Source organism: Polypterus senegalus, chromosome 3, assembly GCF_016835505.1.
Source record: "Polypterus senegalus isolate Bchr_013 chromosome 3, ASM1683550v1, whole genome shotgun sequence".
Lineage (NCBI taxonomy): Eukaryota > Metazoa > Chordata > Cladistia > Polypteriformes > Polypteridae > Polypterus > Polypterus senegalus.
Genome location: NC_053156.1, coordinates 214,628,243 through 214,642,902, shown reverse-complemented (window position 1 = coordinate 214,642,902; position 14,660 = coordinate 214,628,243). Strand labels below are relative to the sequence as shown.

The 14,660-nt window shown below is 37.8% G+C and overlaps 1 long non-coding RNA gene across 1 annotated transcript; it reads right to left on the bottom strand.

Moving 5' to 3' along the window:
- Nucleotides 1–744: 744 nt before the first annotated feature.
- Nucleotides 745–12,423, bottom strand: LOC120525818. Its single transcript, XR_005633025.1, has 2 exons — nt 12,383–12,423; nt 745–1,023 (listed from the first exon to the last, which is right to left on the bottom strand). It is a non-coding gene; the product is annotated as an uncharacterized LOC120525818 (long non-coding RNA).
- Nucleotides 12,424–14,660: the final 2,237 nt, after the last annotated feature.

The window sequence follows — 14,660 nt, the reverse complement described above, 5'->3', positions numbered from 1 at the left end:
ATTGTAAAATAGTTTATACATGTAATTTTTGAACAGTTTTTGTGCTACATGGCTGGTTTTGTTTTTGATTTACTTTCATACTTATGTGAGAACTCACAAAAGCAGATAGTAAAACATATGCTTAACACAAGAAAAATAGTACCAGGAATATGCAGAATGATCCCTTTTGTCGTCATAAACATGCAGGTAAAACACGGAAGGCATATTTTCATACATATATTGAAATTTAAACTTTTTTTCTGGTGGTGTTCCATACCCTATACCCTCCTTTGTAAAGCACCAGTCCATCCATCCATCCATCCATCCATTATCCAACCCGCTATATCCTCAGACATTTTTTTTTTAATTTATAGAAAATGCTTAACTTCAGAACACAACTTCATATGGTAAATGCATATAATACCGGGTTTGTGAAGAAGTAATTTTGACTTGAAAAATAACAAACCTGTCCTTAAGCTCTACATACTTACTGTAACACAAATGGAGCATTTAAAACTGAATCTCTTATATTTCTTATTTTCTGGTGACTGTGTTAGTCATTTTTCTGTATGGGAAGGAAACAACTGTTGCCTTAAACTTTTGGCTGTTTTATGCCAGACCAAGTGTTTTGATGAATAAGTCATGTATAATCTAATATCATCATAATGTTCCAGAGATTCAACTAAAATTAGGGACATAGCTGAACATGTAACACTCCCACTAGAACCATAATAAGTTCTATTAAAAACTACAACTGTAACTCAATTATTTTATTTTATTTTATTTTATGGCTATTCTGTTTAATCCCTGTATCTGTTGTAATAACAAAGCAAAGACAGTGAGAAGTTTTGCGACATCCATAGGCAAATTCTGTACAACTGGATAATATGCAGGTAAGGTGTTAAGTTGCATCTTTTTAGAAGAGAGTGTCTCCGCTTGATACAACTACCAAAGATGGTGGTTCTTCTGGTTAAGGTCATTTCTGGCAGGAAGAAGCAGGTCCAGGTGGACAGACACTGGTGGAAAAGCCTTCAATCTATCAATCTGCAGAAGGAGAAAAAGAGAAGGTGTTACCATAGAATGCCAATGCTTGGAGTGGAGGAGAATTACCGTCACCAGAGCCTTAGAATATTACCCAAGTGAAATCTTCTTAGGTTACCAGCCACGTCGGAATCCAATTCTGAATTCTGAAGCCTGGACCTACAACTACAAATGAACTTTAACTGGTCAGAGGTTGCCAAATAATTATTCGGTATCTGATGTCTTCACTACAGATGAGTCTGCTTCCTTATTAGAAAAGAAAGAATATTTATTTTTCTTCATTTTACTAAGCCTTGATCTGATTTTTAGGATTCATTACTTTATTTAGATCATTATATTGTGTTGTGGTGAAAAATTCATCATCAGAAGGCGTTTTACCTAAAAATAAAGGCTATTAGGATTCGGGATAGACAGACAGAGTTTCAAAGCTTTATTGTAATAAATCAACAACACGGACTCAACCCAATTCGGCCGAATAAGATCAAGCCCTGAACAGTTCCGGACACAAAACTTATATAGCCATTTCTTATATTCTCCGACCTCGCTCATATTAGCTCATTTGCTCATTTTCTCTGACTCCCCTCTACTTCAGTCCGGCCAGTACCTTGAGTTTCCATGGGAACCCTTATTATCTCCTGACTTTACCCTGCAGCTGGCCGGGCTGGTATGTTTACTGTCTATTGTTCATTTCTAGTTTGTTTTTTCTTATTTTCTTTAACTGGCCAAGGCCTTGATTCCATATATGGGTTTCCTCTCATCATTTCCTTTCTTAAATTTTCCAAACTTTTTTATAATGGTGGCTTGAAGCTTAAGCTTTAATCAAAAAGAAATATAGTATATGCTTTCATTTAATCATTGCTTGGCATGCTTGATTTGTCTTAATTTCTACACTAAAGTTAATTCCTAATATATTCTTCTAATATTTTTGCTAATGCCTGAATTTACTAAGATTTTCTCTTCATGCATTACGTCAGTGTAACCTTGCTTACAGCAAAAGCCTTTTGTTTTCTTTCTGCTGATTTCCCAATCCAGCTGGTTCCTTTACGTGCCTCCCAGAGCCATCTTCTGTTTGAGGTATCGTTTCCTTAGCTTCCTAGCCTTGGGCACAGGGGTTCTCAAACTTTTATCCTGTTCTAAGTTGGTTTCTGTACATCAATCTCTGTTCTTTTTCCTGTGCGTTCTCAAACTGGTAATTTCTGCTGTAAGCTTAAAAATAATGCAATATAACTGATTTTAGTTAACTATTTGCTTGGCCTATCTTATTTGCTTAACATTCTAATTTTATGCTTAATCTAATGTTTTAGAAGCTTTTAATTACTTTTTATGGCTCTTTATGTTAATTTGCTACTCTCTATGCTAATATAAAAAAAAATGTCTTCTACAATTGTCATCTTTATACAGATATATAGATGTCTTTATTCCAACTGGAGTTTGTGCCTAACATTTTGAAATCTATAATTATAATATAATAAAATTCTAGTTTGATTGTTTTACAGAAATTGGAATCTTTTTAGAAAATCCATTACATTAAACTAACTAGAATGCTCATTATCTTGTGGTCCAGTTGGAACTTGGAGGCACATTCAGATCAGTGAGAGGAAATTTATCTGAGCCACAGCTCAAAAATCAGTTGGACCAGCTAAACAAAAAAAAAATGTACAGAAACCTCTCCCAAGCATTATGTTCAGGGCATTGAATACTCAGCTGCTATGTTAAGGCTACAAAAGTCTGAGGTGGACCAACTGCTGCCTGCACAATCACAGATTCCTTTTGTGCCTTTAATTCTGCCACAATAACAACCAGTTACAGTAGGGAAATTGTTTCTGAGCTACTTACAGACTCTGTAACTATGGGTAGCTGAATTAAAAGATTTGTGTAGTCTAAGCTGTAATTAAAGATTGAATCTCCTTTAGTCTGGGGCATTCATTCTAGTGGCTGACCTAAAGTTATGCTTCATTCTGACCAGCCATTCCTTTATGAAATAATAGAATGCTATGCTAAATGGCAGAGGCTTACAATCAGATGTGCTCATGGCCGAACTACTCTTAATTCTTTGACATTTAATTTTTAATTTGACTAATTACGAAAAGAACAGGTCAACAAATAAAACCAACACTGAATTGAGAAAAATCTATAAAATATAATTTATAAAAATGTAAATGTAATGATACACACCCAATAAAAGCATCTTTTACTATAACCAATACTTTGTTTAGACAGTAAGTTAAAATTACAAAAGGGAGATTGGAATATTATGAAATCTCTAAACTATAGTGAATAAAAAATATGGAAGAACTTTTATCTCATTCATCTATATATAGATAAAGCAAAGTTAACTGACTCACTCACTCACTTATCAACAAAAACACTATTTTTCCTGTTTTGTTAAAAAGATGATATTTAGCAGGATGGTACATCTAGGGCAGTAGGTATCTACTGTATCTGTTAAGGAAGGGCATTCTGACATATCAATGTTTAGGGTAAACCACCCCCATAGAAAAAATAAATACTCCAAAATCTCAAAAACATATTTGATAGATTTGATTGAAATTTGGAGACATTATAGAAAAAATAACATTTTCTAACACATGTTGTTTCATTTGTCCAGATTTGTCTATAATAATACTCTACTGAGAACACTATGCTAACAGAAGCCAGAAGAGAAGGAGTAGCAGCTGCTCTGCGGCCTGTTTGAGTCGTGCCAATGTATGCAAATGAAAGTCTTCAGTAGATGAGTGGTGTAGATGAACAGCACCTCCAAGCAATAGGGTGGACTGACAAGTAAAGAAGAAGAGGTGTCTTAGGAAAAAGACATGACATTGAAATATGGCGTGCAGACAGAGCTATGAAGTGGAAGAAATGCCTGTTTCAAGTTTTATATTATTTTTGATCAATTAAAATGGTATTCCCTTATTTTGATAATGTACCATTTCCACACTGTGTAATATGTGTAAAGGCAGATGGAAATGATTTATTGTCTATCATTGTGTGAATACAATACGGAGATATTAGGCTTAGAATTCAACATCACATTGTCTAATTTGTAGTGAGAATGTGGGCATGATACTAACTTTTTTCATATAATACAAGTGGCGAAAATTACAATCATGCTGTAATGTATATTGTCACACACGTGCAAATAGGAAGCAGCTGAAGGCCTTAAAGAATAAGGGTAGCACGTCTGCCCAGGGTGCGGCGGGGTACACTAACTCTCTTTCTAAGTCCCCTGCAGACCTTTCTCGGGTAATCCCACCAGGAACCTCTGCCTCAACTCAGGACACGCCACTTCCGGTCCCAGCCTCGAGGTTGACATCACTTCCCCCAGACCTCCTATAAAGCCCCAATCCCTTCCTCTGGAATTCGGTTCTGTTTTGGACTCAGTCTTGTAAACTACTCTGGTATTACAATTCTTTACTTTTGCAGCCAGGAACATATTATACGGGTGGCTGCCCCAAACCTTTCCCATGTCTGACGTCTCGTCTTGTTATGAATATGAATATATGAATATGAATGATATGCAAAATTTCTCAACCTACACGAACACTTGCAAATTGCTGGCTGCATCAGAAATTTGTACAAATGTATTTGAAGTTTGCACAAATGATGTATTATTTGCTAAATTTGAAGTAAACGGTAGGCCAATTAAATGATTGCATTTCATAGGAGCTTTGCAGAGGTCATTTTGATGTTATCAGGTATGCACACCTAGGGTCCACCTTCCAAGCTCTGAGAAGGTAAGTGATACCACCTTGGGACAAGTGGGGGTGCTGCCATTAACAATTTCTTCTCTCTCCACCTCAGTTCCGAGAGGACCTCTCAGGATGGCTCCTAGCCAAGCTGACAATACCCAGAGAAGACTCCATTCCTTCCACCAGGATGCAAAGAAAATGGGTGATCCCTGGAACGAGATGTTCATTCTGAAACTGAACTTTAAAGCTTGAGTGCCTATAGGTCTTATTCCTATTATTTTCATTCTGTGATTAAATAGAGTTATAAATGGAGTTCCCCGGTTGGCACTCCAAAATTTTTTTGGCTCTTCATTTCTGTTTCACTCAGTCACAATGTTTACAACCTATTACAACTATTGATCTCACTCAGACTGAAAATTGGTTACACCAAATATCACAATCAAGTACATTTTCTTGCTTATCTGATGTGACTGAATTATTTCAGCTTTATACTAATAAAACAGAAAAATGTAGGAGTCGTATTAAATATACAGACAAAATCAGACAAATCAGTTTTAAAAATCTGTATATACATATGTACAAAAAAGAGCAACAAACCCCAAGAGCAACAAACTTGCAGTTGCTCAATATACACCAAAAAATCCCAAAGTGCACATACATGCAGTTGTTACATACTGTATACACAAAAGATTCTAAAATGAACAGACTTGCGGATGCTAAATATACTTAATAAAATCTTGATGTGAACAGACTTATAATAACTAAACACACATGAAAAAATCCCAAAATTAACATACTTGCTGTTGTTACATATACACAAAAAAATCCTAAAGTGAACAGATTTGTGGTTGCTAAATATACACACAAAAATCCCAAAGTGAACAGACATGCTGTTGCTACAAATATACAAAAAATCCTAAAGAGAACAGTCTTGCAGTTAATAAATATACACATAAAAACATTCCAAACTAAACAAACTTGAGGTTCATAAAATATACACAAAAATTTTTTGAAATGAACAGTGTGGTCATCTGAGGCAATGATAGGTTGTGACAGTTGATAAATGTTGGGGTTCTGATTGGGCTGTCCCCATTTACTTCAAGTTCAAACAAAAAACAAACATAAGATGGAGTGAAATCAACCACAAAATACTGTCTCTTATGAGTGCTTCGCATTTAATTTATGAAGCTGTGAAGGAACGCCATCTAGACGGCTGCTTGGTCAATGAAGGACCAGAAGGGGCCGAGTCAGTTGCTCTTATTGAGTGGTTTCTCCACACCGTGGAGGAAAAGAAAGACAGCACAGTTAGTGGCAGCGCCCCCTCTCAGCCTACAGTGGGATTATATACCTTGTGGACGCTGGCCCGGACACAGACAGATGGACATCGTTGTTGCACCCAACACACTGTTTATTTACAACTATTTACAAACTACGTGCACCATAAACCCCAGTGCCTCCAGCACCGATTCCCCCAATGTCCAGGCCTCACAGTCTCTGTGCCTCTCTCCTGGCCGCCTCCAGTCCTCTCTCCAGCTCCGTCCTCTTTCACCCGACTTCCGCCTCTGAATGGAGGGAGGCGGCCCCTTAAATAGGAACCCGGATGGGCTCCAGCTGCTTCCCGGCATTCCTCCATAGCCACGCCCCAGTGTGGCGGAAGTGCCGGCTGCGCAACCGGAAGCAGTCCAGGTGTCCCCTGTCGTCTTCCCCCCAGCACTTCCTGGTGTGGCGGAAGTGCTGGGCTCCTGGGATATTCAGGCACTGGGGCGCCGCCTGGTGGTGGCCACGGGTCCCTACAGGGCTGGGCTTCCAAGCCCTTTACCCGAGGCCCCCAACATAACCAGGGCAGACACCCCCTCGCAGTCTGGAGGAGGCACAAGCCCTCCTCCGGTCCTCCTGGGCGTCCCGGCCGGGGTACCACAACCTGTAAGGAACTTGGGAGTGTGACCCTCTGACAATCATGCGTGAAACAAAAAAACTAAAGTAAACAGAGTTTCAGAGACATACATAACATAAAGAGATAAATGTAATTTTACTAGTAAAATGTACAAACTAAATTTCAATGGTTCAACCTTTCAATAATCAAAAAGAAGCACAAGGAAAAAGAGGCAACGAAAGATTGTATAAACTAAAATGAGAGAAAAGATCACGGTTTATATCATCTACCAAAAAATTTCTGTTAAACACTAAAAAAAGATATTATTTGTAGTTAGAACTATCAAGAGAATAAAAGACCAGAAAAATGTTATTTGATACATATCTTTGGTAATTTATATGTTTAGTTCTGTTTAGCTGTTTGTTTCCAACAAAATCAGAGTTCCATTTCCATTTAAATTCTTGGCAGTGAAGAAGGGGTATTTCTCCCTCAAGCACATTGGCTATCGTTAATTTATTTTGATATTCCTGACCTCTTTTATTAGACAGACTGCTTTCATGAACTTTGCGCTCTCTGGTTTGTTTTTCTCTCACATAATTTGAGTTTCTACAAACTCTCTGTGGTAATCTTAATTGTCTGGGTTGTTTATGTTCTTCGGTGTCTATTTTGTTTTTGGCTTAGATTGCTTGCAATATCCCCCACTGAGTGATTATCTATGTCATTTTTTTATACCACTGATATATCATATGATTGTTTTATATATGAAAGTGCAGGTTTGAATTTTTTCGTGGACATAATCTTCTGTTTTTAAAAAACAATATTAAATAAAAGTGCATTCATACTATTTCTGCACCTTCTTTTCAGTTTTACTTCAGGTTTCTGTATTGTGTTTATTAATAATATAATTCATACTAGCTGTGTTACCCGACTTCACCTGGGCAATTTCCTAAGACAATGGCATAATACACCTGTCCTTGTACTTACAAAAATCTGGCACAGAGTTGACTTCAATTATTCTTTCTGCACAAAATAATGTCATTTGAATCTCACTGTTATATTTTCTTATATCAGTAGGGACAATGTTCTGAGGTTGAGTGTAAACCAAATACTAAACCTTTAACAGGTCCTGGTGAATATTCAAACGGTTATAATCTGAGTCTCCCACCTTTGAAACACATCCCAGGTTGTTCATCTGTTCATTCCAAAGCACAGCAGTATGGACATTAAGGCCTTTTACACCCTAAGGGTTTCAGTAGTCTCCACTTGGGGAGGTAACTCCGAATAAAGCCTTATTATTCAAAAAATAAAGGCAGGACAGTCATTTTTTCACTTTTGACAGATAACTCAGGGTGTAAACGTTCATGGACCAAATGAGAATTTCTTTATTAGATTAATAATCAATGTGTGAATTATAATTAAACCCATCATTGCAATTGTTGAACCAGGGCAAATGTCGTTTTTTGATTTACATGTCAAACAGAACTTTCTCTCTTCATATCAATGTGTCTTGAGGTATATTTACTAACAGCAGCCCTGTGAATGTATGGATATTTGTCTGTTCATTTTGGGATTTTTTTGTGCCTGGTGTTTTTCCCTTTGCCCATCTGTCGGTTTCAGCTATTCACAATTTAAAAATATAAAATTAATTAACCACACACATGTCAAACTGAATCCAACATGAACAACAACAACAACAACATTTATTTATATAGCACATTTTCATACAAACAGTAGCTCAAAGTGCTTTACATATTAAAGAATAGAAAAATGAAAGACACAATTATAAAACAAAATAAATCAACATTAACATCGAATAAGAATAAGGTTCAATGGCCAGGGGGGACAGAAAAACAAAAACTCCAGACGGCTGGAGAAAAATAAAATCTGTAGGGATTCCAGACCATGAGACCGCCCAGTCCCCTCTGGGCATTCTACCTAACATAAATGAAACAGTCCTCTTTGGATTTAGGATTCTCACGGAAGGGCTTGATGATGATAATGGTCACGTAGACTTCTTCCTTTTAATCCATCCATCATTGTTGGAGCATCATGAAGCTTTGAGTAGGTGGTGGTGGCGCAGGAAAAAGAAACAGAAAAGAGAGTAGGGGTCAGTACGGAGTTTAGAGCCACCATGAATAGTTATTATGATGAATTGAACATACAGAGTATCAGGATTAAGTTAAATTACGATTAAAATGAAGTTATAAAAAGGCCATGTTAAAGTAATGTGTTTTCAGCAGTGTTTTAAAGTGCTCTACTGTATCAGCCTGGCGAATTCCTATTGGCAGGCTATTCCAGATTTTAGGTGCATAACAGCAGAAGGCCGCCTCACCACTTCTTTTAAGTTTTGTTCTTGGAATTCTAAGGAGACACTCATTTGAGGATCTGAGGTTACGATTTGGAATATAAGGTGTCAGACATTCCGATATATAAGATGGGGCGAGATTATTTAAGGCTTTATAAACCATAAGCAGAATTTTAAAGTCAATTCTGAATGACACAGGTAACCAGTGTAGTGACATCAAAACTGGTGTGATGTGTTCTGATTTTCTTTTCCTAGTTAGGATTCTAGCAGCTGCATTCTGCACTAGTTGCAAACGATTTATATCTTTTTGGGTAGTCCTGAGAGGAGTGCGTTACAGTAATCTAGTCGACTGAAAACAAACGCGTGAACTAATTTCTCAGCATCTTTCAGTGATATAAGAGGTCTAACTTTACTTATGTTTCTTAAGTGAAAAAATGCTGTCCTAATGATCTGATTAATATGTGATTTAAAATTCAGATTACAGTCAACAATCACCCCTAAGCTTTTTACCTCCGTCTTGACTTTTAATCCTAATGTATCCAGTTTATTTCTAATAGCCTCATTGTATCCATTATTGCTGATCACTAAAATTTCAGTTTTCTCTTTATTTAACTTGAGAAAATTACTATTCATCCATTCTGAGATACTAGTCAGACATTGTGTTAGTGAATCAATAGAATCGGGTCATCAGGTGCTATTGATAAGTACAGCTGTGTGTCATCAGCATAGCTGTGGTAGCTCACGTTGTGCCCTGAGATAATCTGACCTAACGGAAGCATGTAGATTGAGAATAACAGCGGACCCAGGATAGAGCCTTGTGGAACACCATATTGGATATCATGTGTCTTGAGTTGTAATTCCCACAACTAACAAAATATTTTCTCCCTGTCAGGTAGGATTCAAACCAATTTAAGACACTGCCAGAGAGGCCCACCCATTGACTAAGGCGATTTCTAAGAATGTTGTGATCAATGGTGTCAAATGCAGCACTCAGATCTAAGAGGATGAGAACAGATAAATGGCCTCTGTCTGCATTTACCAAGTCATTTACTACTTTAACGAGTGCAGTTTCTGTGCTGTGATTTGTTCTAAAACCTGACTGAAATTTATCAAGAATAGCATGTTTATTTAGGTGGTCATTTAACTGCATAATGACTGCCTTCTCAGAACTTTACTTAAGAAGGCAGGTTAGAGATGGGTCTAAAATTTTCAAGAGCTGAGGGTCAAGATTATGTTTCTTAAGTAGGGGTTTGACTACAGCAGTCTTAAGACAGTCTGGGAAGACCCCAGTATCTAGTGACGAATTTACTATGTCAGAACATTATCAATTAGCACGCCTGATACTTCTTTGAAAAACCTTGTTGGTATCGGGTCAAGGACGCAGGTGGAGGGTTTTAATTGAGAGATTATTTTCTTTAAATCAGTTAAATCTATCCTAGTGAAAGAGTTTAATTTGTTTATAACAGGATGTTGGGGTTTAGGGGATCCTTAGTGTTGGGGAGATATACTATGTTATTTCTAATATCATTAATTTTTGATTGAAAATACAGCGACAGCCTCACAGGTTTCACTGGAAGCACTTAGGAGGCATTCCTTTGAGCTACCTGGGTTTAGTAGGCGATCAATTGTTGAAAATAAGACTCTGGGATTACTAGCATTGTTATTTATAATCTTGAGAAATAGCAGCGTCTCTCAAGACGGACAGTGTTATTGTATTCTGTTATTTTGACTTTTAATATTTCGTGGTGGATAGTAAGTTTAGTCTTCCTCCATTGACGCTCAGCTCTACGGCATGTTCTCTTTAAATCAGACACTCTTTGGGTCTTCCATGGTATACAATGCTAGAAGATTTTTTCACTGTCTTTTCAGGTGTAACTATGTCAACAGCAGCTCTCACTTTAGAATTCAATCTTTCCACCTTACTATTTACATTGTCCTCGCTATTATAGCTGGCACTATAAACGGACTGATTGCTTAAAATGTTTGTAAGTTTTAAAGCTGCTGCGAATCAAAGAAGCGTTTTTAACAATATGCTTCTCATGAGTGTTTTTATCATTATTTCTATATTAAAAAGTAGAAGAAAATGGTCTGATAGACCAATATCAATGATCTGTTTTATATCAACTTTCAGTCCTTTAGTAATCACTAAGTCTAATGTATGACCTGCTTTATGTGTAGGCTGATTTATGAGTTGTCTCAAATCAAAAGAATCCAGGAGGTTCATAAATTCTTTTACTTTTAGATCACACTGATTATCTATATGAAAATTAAAGTCGCCAACTATTAGGAGTGTGTCATAGTTAGTAATTAAAATTGACATTAAGTCAGAGAATTCCTCAAAAAACGACGCGTTATATTTAGGAGGTCTATACACGGATAGTACTAGAACTTGAGAATCTCCATGAATAACAACGGCGAGATACTCAAAGGACTTGAACTTACCAAAACTGACATCTTTACATTTTAATCGCTCGAGTAAATGTTAGCCAATCCGCCCCCTTTTCCCTGGCGGTTTGCATGAGTAAAACTGTAATCCGGAGGCAGATTCGATTAAAACTGCGCGCATCTGAATTCAGCCATGTTTCATTTAGTGCAATAAGATCTATTTTTATCACTAATAAGATCGTTGATAAAAAACGTTTTGTTAGTTAAAGCTCTAACATTTAATAGTGCCATATTTAATGTTTCGGAGGTGCAGAGATGAGTACTATGTGCGTTATTGTTATTTGGAATAGGAACTAAATTATTATTATTAGCGCGCTGTGTGTATTTTTGTTTAATCTGTGATCTGTTTTATAGTTTTAATACATTGTTCCTCTAAAATAGTGATTTTAATTAGATTATTGGAGTTTATGCCGTATTTCCTAGGTTTTCTACGTGCATTGAGATTGCTTATTACAGTATTAATGGTGTGCACTTTAACGGAAGACTCTATTAAACATTCATCATGTCCTGGCACAGCAGTATTATTTCGGAAGGGGTTAAGAGCAGAGATAGATAGTCAAGAAAACGAATTACCTTCGATATGTTTTCGGAGAGGACCCGGGCGCCGAAACTGTTCGGATGCAGGCCATCACGCTTGAAGAGACGCAGCCTTTCCAGAAAGAGATTCCAATTGTTGATGAAACCGACATCCTTCTTCTTGCAGAAACCCTGTAGCCAGTTGTTCAACCCTAGCAGACGACTGTAGTACTCGTTGGATCGTCTGACGAGAGGTAGTGGACCCGAAACGAAGATCTTTGCCGATGGGGTCCTCTCCTTCGTGTCTTTAATCAAAGCTGCGAAGTCAGCCTTCAGGATTTCTGATTGTCGGTGCCTTATATCGTTTACGCCGCATGCAAGACGATTGATCCAACTGCCCTCTCCTTGTGTTTCTCGTAGACTGCTGGCGCACGTTTTCATTACATCTCGGACACGAGCACCGGGAAAACAAGAAACAAACGATTTTGCATTAGGGCATGCGACATTAAGGTTTCTAACGATAGAATCACCTACCACTAATACATCACCAGGTGCTGAAGGCGAAATGGGGACGCGGAGAGGGTCAAACCGGTTCTGAGATAAAATGCTCGCCTGTGCCGATGGAGGTGCTCTGGCCTTGAACCCCCGCCTGCATAGCTGAAATCCACCGAGGTCAGCAGCGCGCCGCTCCTACGACGCGGGGTGAGGTCGGCACAACGCGGGGTTGATGTTTCGCCGGTTCCAGATGGCAAGGACGGTTTATCCAACAGCCGGGCCTTCAGATTTCTCAGGTATTTCCGTCGGGACAGGAGTTTCTGAATCTGTTCATCAAGTGCTTGGAGTTCCTCAATTATGATTTCAACGCGAGTTACCCCACTGTCGGCCATTTTCTACTTCGTGCCCTAGGAGAAATGAGAGAGAGAGAGAGGTTAGGAAGCGACCCCATACAAACAATCCCATAGTCCACTATTTGATGCCTCATGCTCAGCCAACCTCCCTCTCACTATTAATCATGCTATAGCATTTGCTTTGTAAAAGGTATCCACGCTTTCAGTATTGCTATAAATTTAACTTTTATTTTGCATAAGACAACAATACCACACCATGGATTTTTAACCGTATCTACAAATGTGCAACCCATTTCACAACACCTACTCATGCCTAGTTGCAGCCATGTACAATAGGCAGCAGCAACAACAGGTCGGTGATGCCCTTAGACCTCTGGAGGTGCATGCATGTCACACTGAATAGATTGACGTGTGGCTGCCTGGTGGCGAATGGCATGGGTAAGCCATTAAACACCACTTGTCATGGGGGTTCCTGATGAACGGGGAGTTCTCAGTAAGTGTGGATCATAACCTTGCACTGATTTAGTCCCTGCCCTTTGTACACACTGCCCATCGCTACTATCGATTCAGTGGTTTAGTGAGGTTCTCGGATCGGTGCTGTTTCAGTGATTAACGGCCTTTTGGCAGAGCACCTACAGGATAATTGAAATAGACACAATCAAGAAAGTAAAAGGAAGTATAACAAGTGTTCTGTAGGTGAACCTGTGAAAGGATTGTTACCAAGCTTTGGGGGCGAGAGCAACAACAACAACAACATTTATTTCTATAGCACATTTTCATACAAACAGTAGCTCAAAGTGCTTTACATATATATATGAAGATTTATAATGAAGAATAGAAAAATAAAAGACACAATAAGAAAACAAAATAAATCAACATTAAATAACATATAATAAGAGTGCAGAGAGCGAACTCCAACCCCATCCACCCTGCAGCAGTCCTCCAACCAAGTTAGCATCCCACCAGAACCCAGTCACATAGGATGAATGCTTCTTCAGTATCTACACTCGGTTTCCATATCTGCGGATTTTTTCAGAAACGTAATCCCCACAGATTGCCTATATAGTATATATAAGGTTTGCTATTATCTGCGGTTTTCACTCATCCGTTATTATGGTACGTTATCTCCCACAGATACGGAGGGACTACTTATTTAGAAACTCCATTATTGTTTGCTTAAGGTTGTTTTAGTGTATATTTAGCAACCATAAGTCTGCTAACTTCTGGTTTTTTGTGTATAAGTGTAGTAACTAAAGCTCTGTTGCTCTCAGGATATTTTGTGCATATGTTACCACAAGTTTTATCAACGGATTTCATCTGATATTGTCTATATGAGTATGTTTAGCACAGTCCTTACATTTTCCCGTTTTATTAGTATAGTTTTAAGATAATTTGGTCACATTACATAAGCAAGAGAATATACCTGATTGCAATGTTTGGTGTAAGATATATAGCTGTAATAGGTTTGTAAACATCAAAATGACCTCAATAAAACTCAATTGAAGAGCAATTTTTTAAATTTAGCAAATAAAACACCATTCCTGTAAACTTCGGATTCACTTGTAAAAACTTCTGATACAACTAACAATTCGGAAGTGGTAGCATACGTTGAGAGATTTTGTATATCATTCATGTTACAACATCATTGTAACTGTCACCGTTTGTGTTATGTGAGAAACCTTTGTATCTTGTCCACAGTCTCACTACAAATTGGACAATTCAATGCTCAATTTCCAAACCTAATACAGGTATATTCATACCATATTTCCATAATGATAGAGAGTAAAATAAATAAATAATTTCCATCTGCATTTAGAAGTATTATATGGTGTGGAATTGGTACATTATCAAGTAAAAGTGATTCAATTTTAATTGATCAAAACCAATAGAAGACTTGAAACAGGTGTCATGTATGGAACTTTTCTCCTTCCTTCCACTTCAGAGCTCCTTCTGTCTGTATGGCA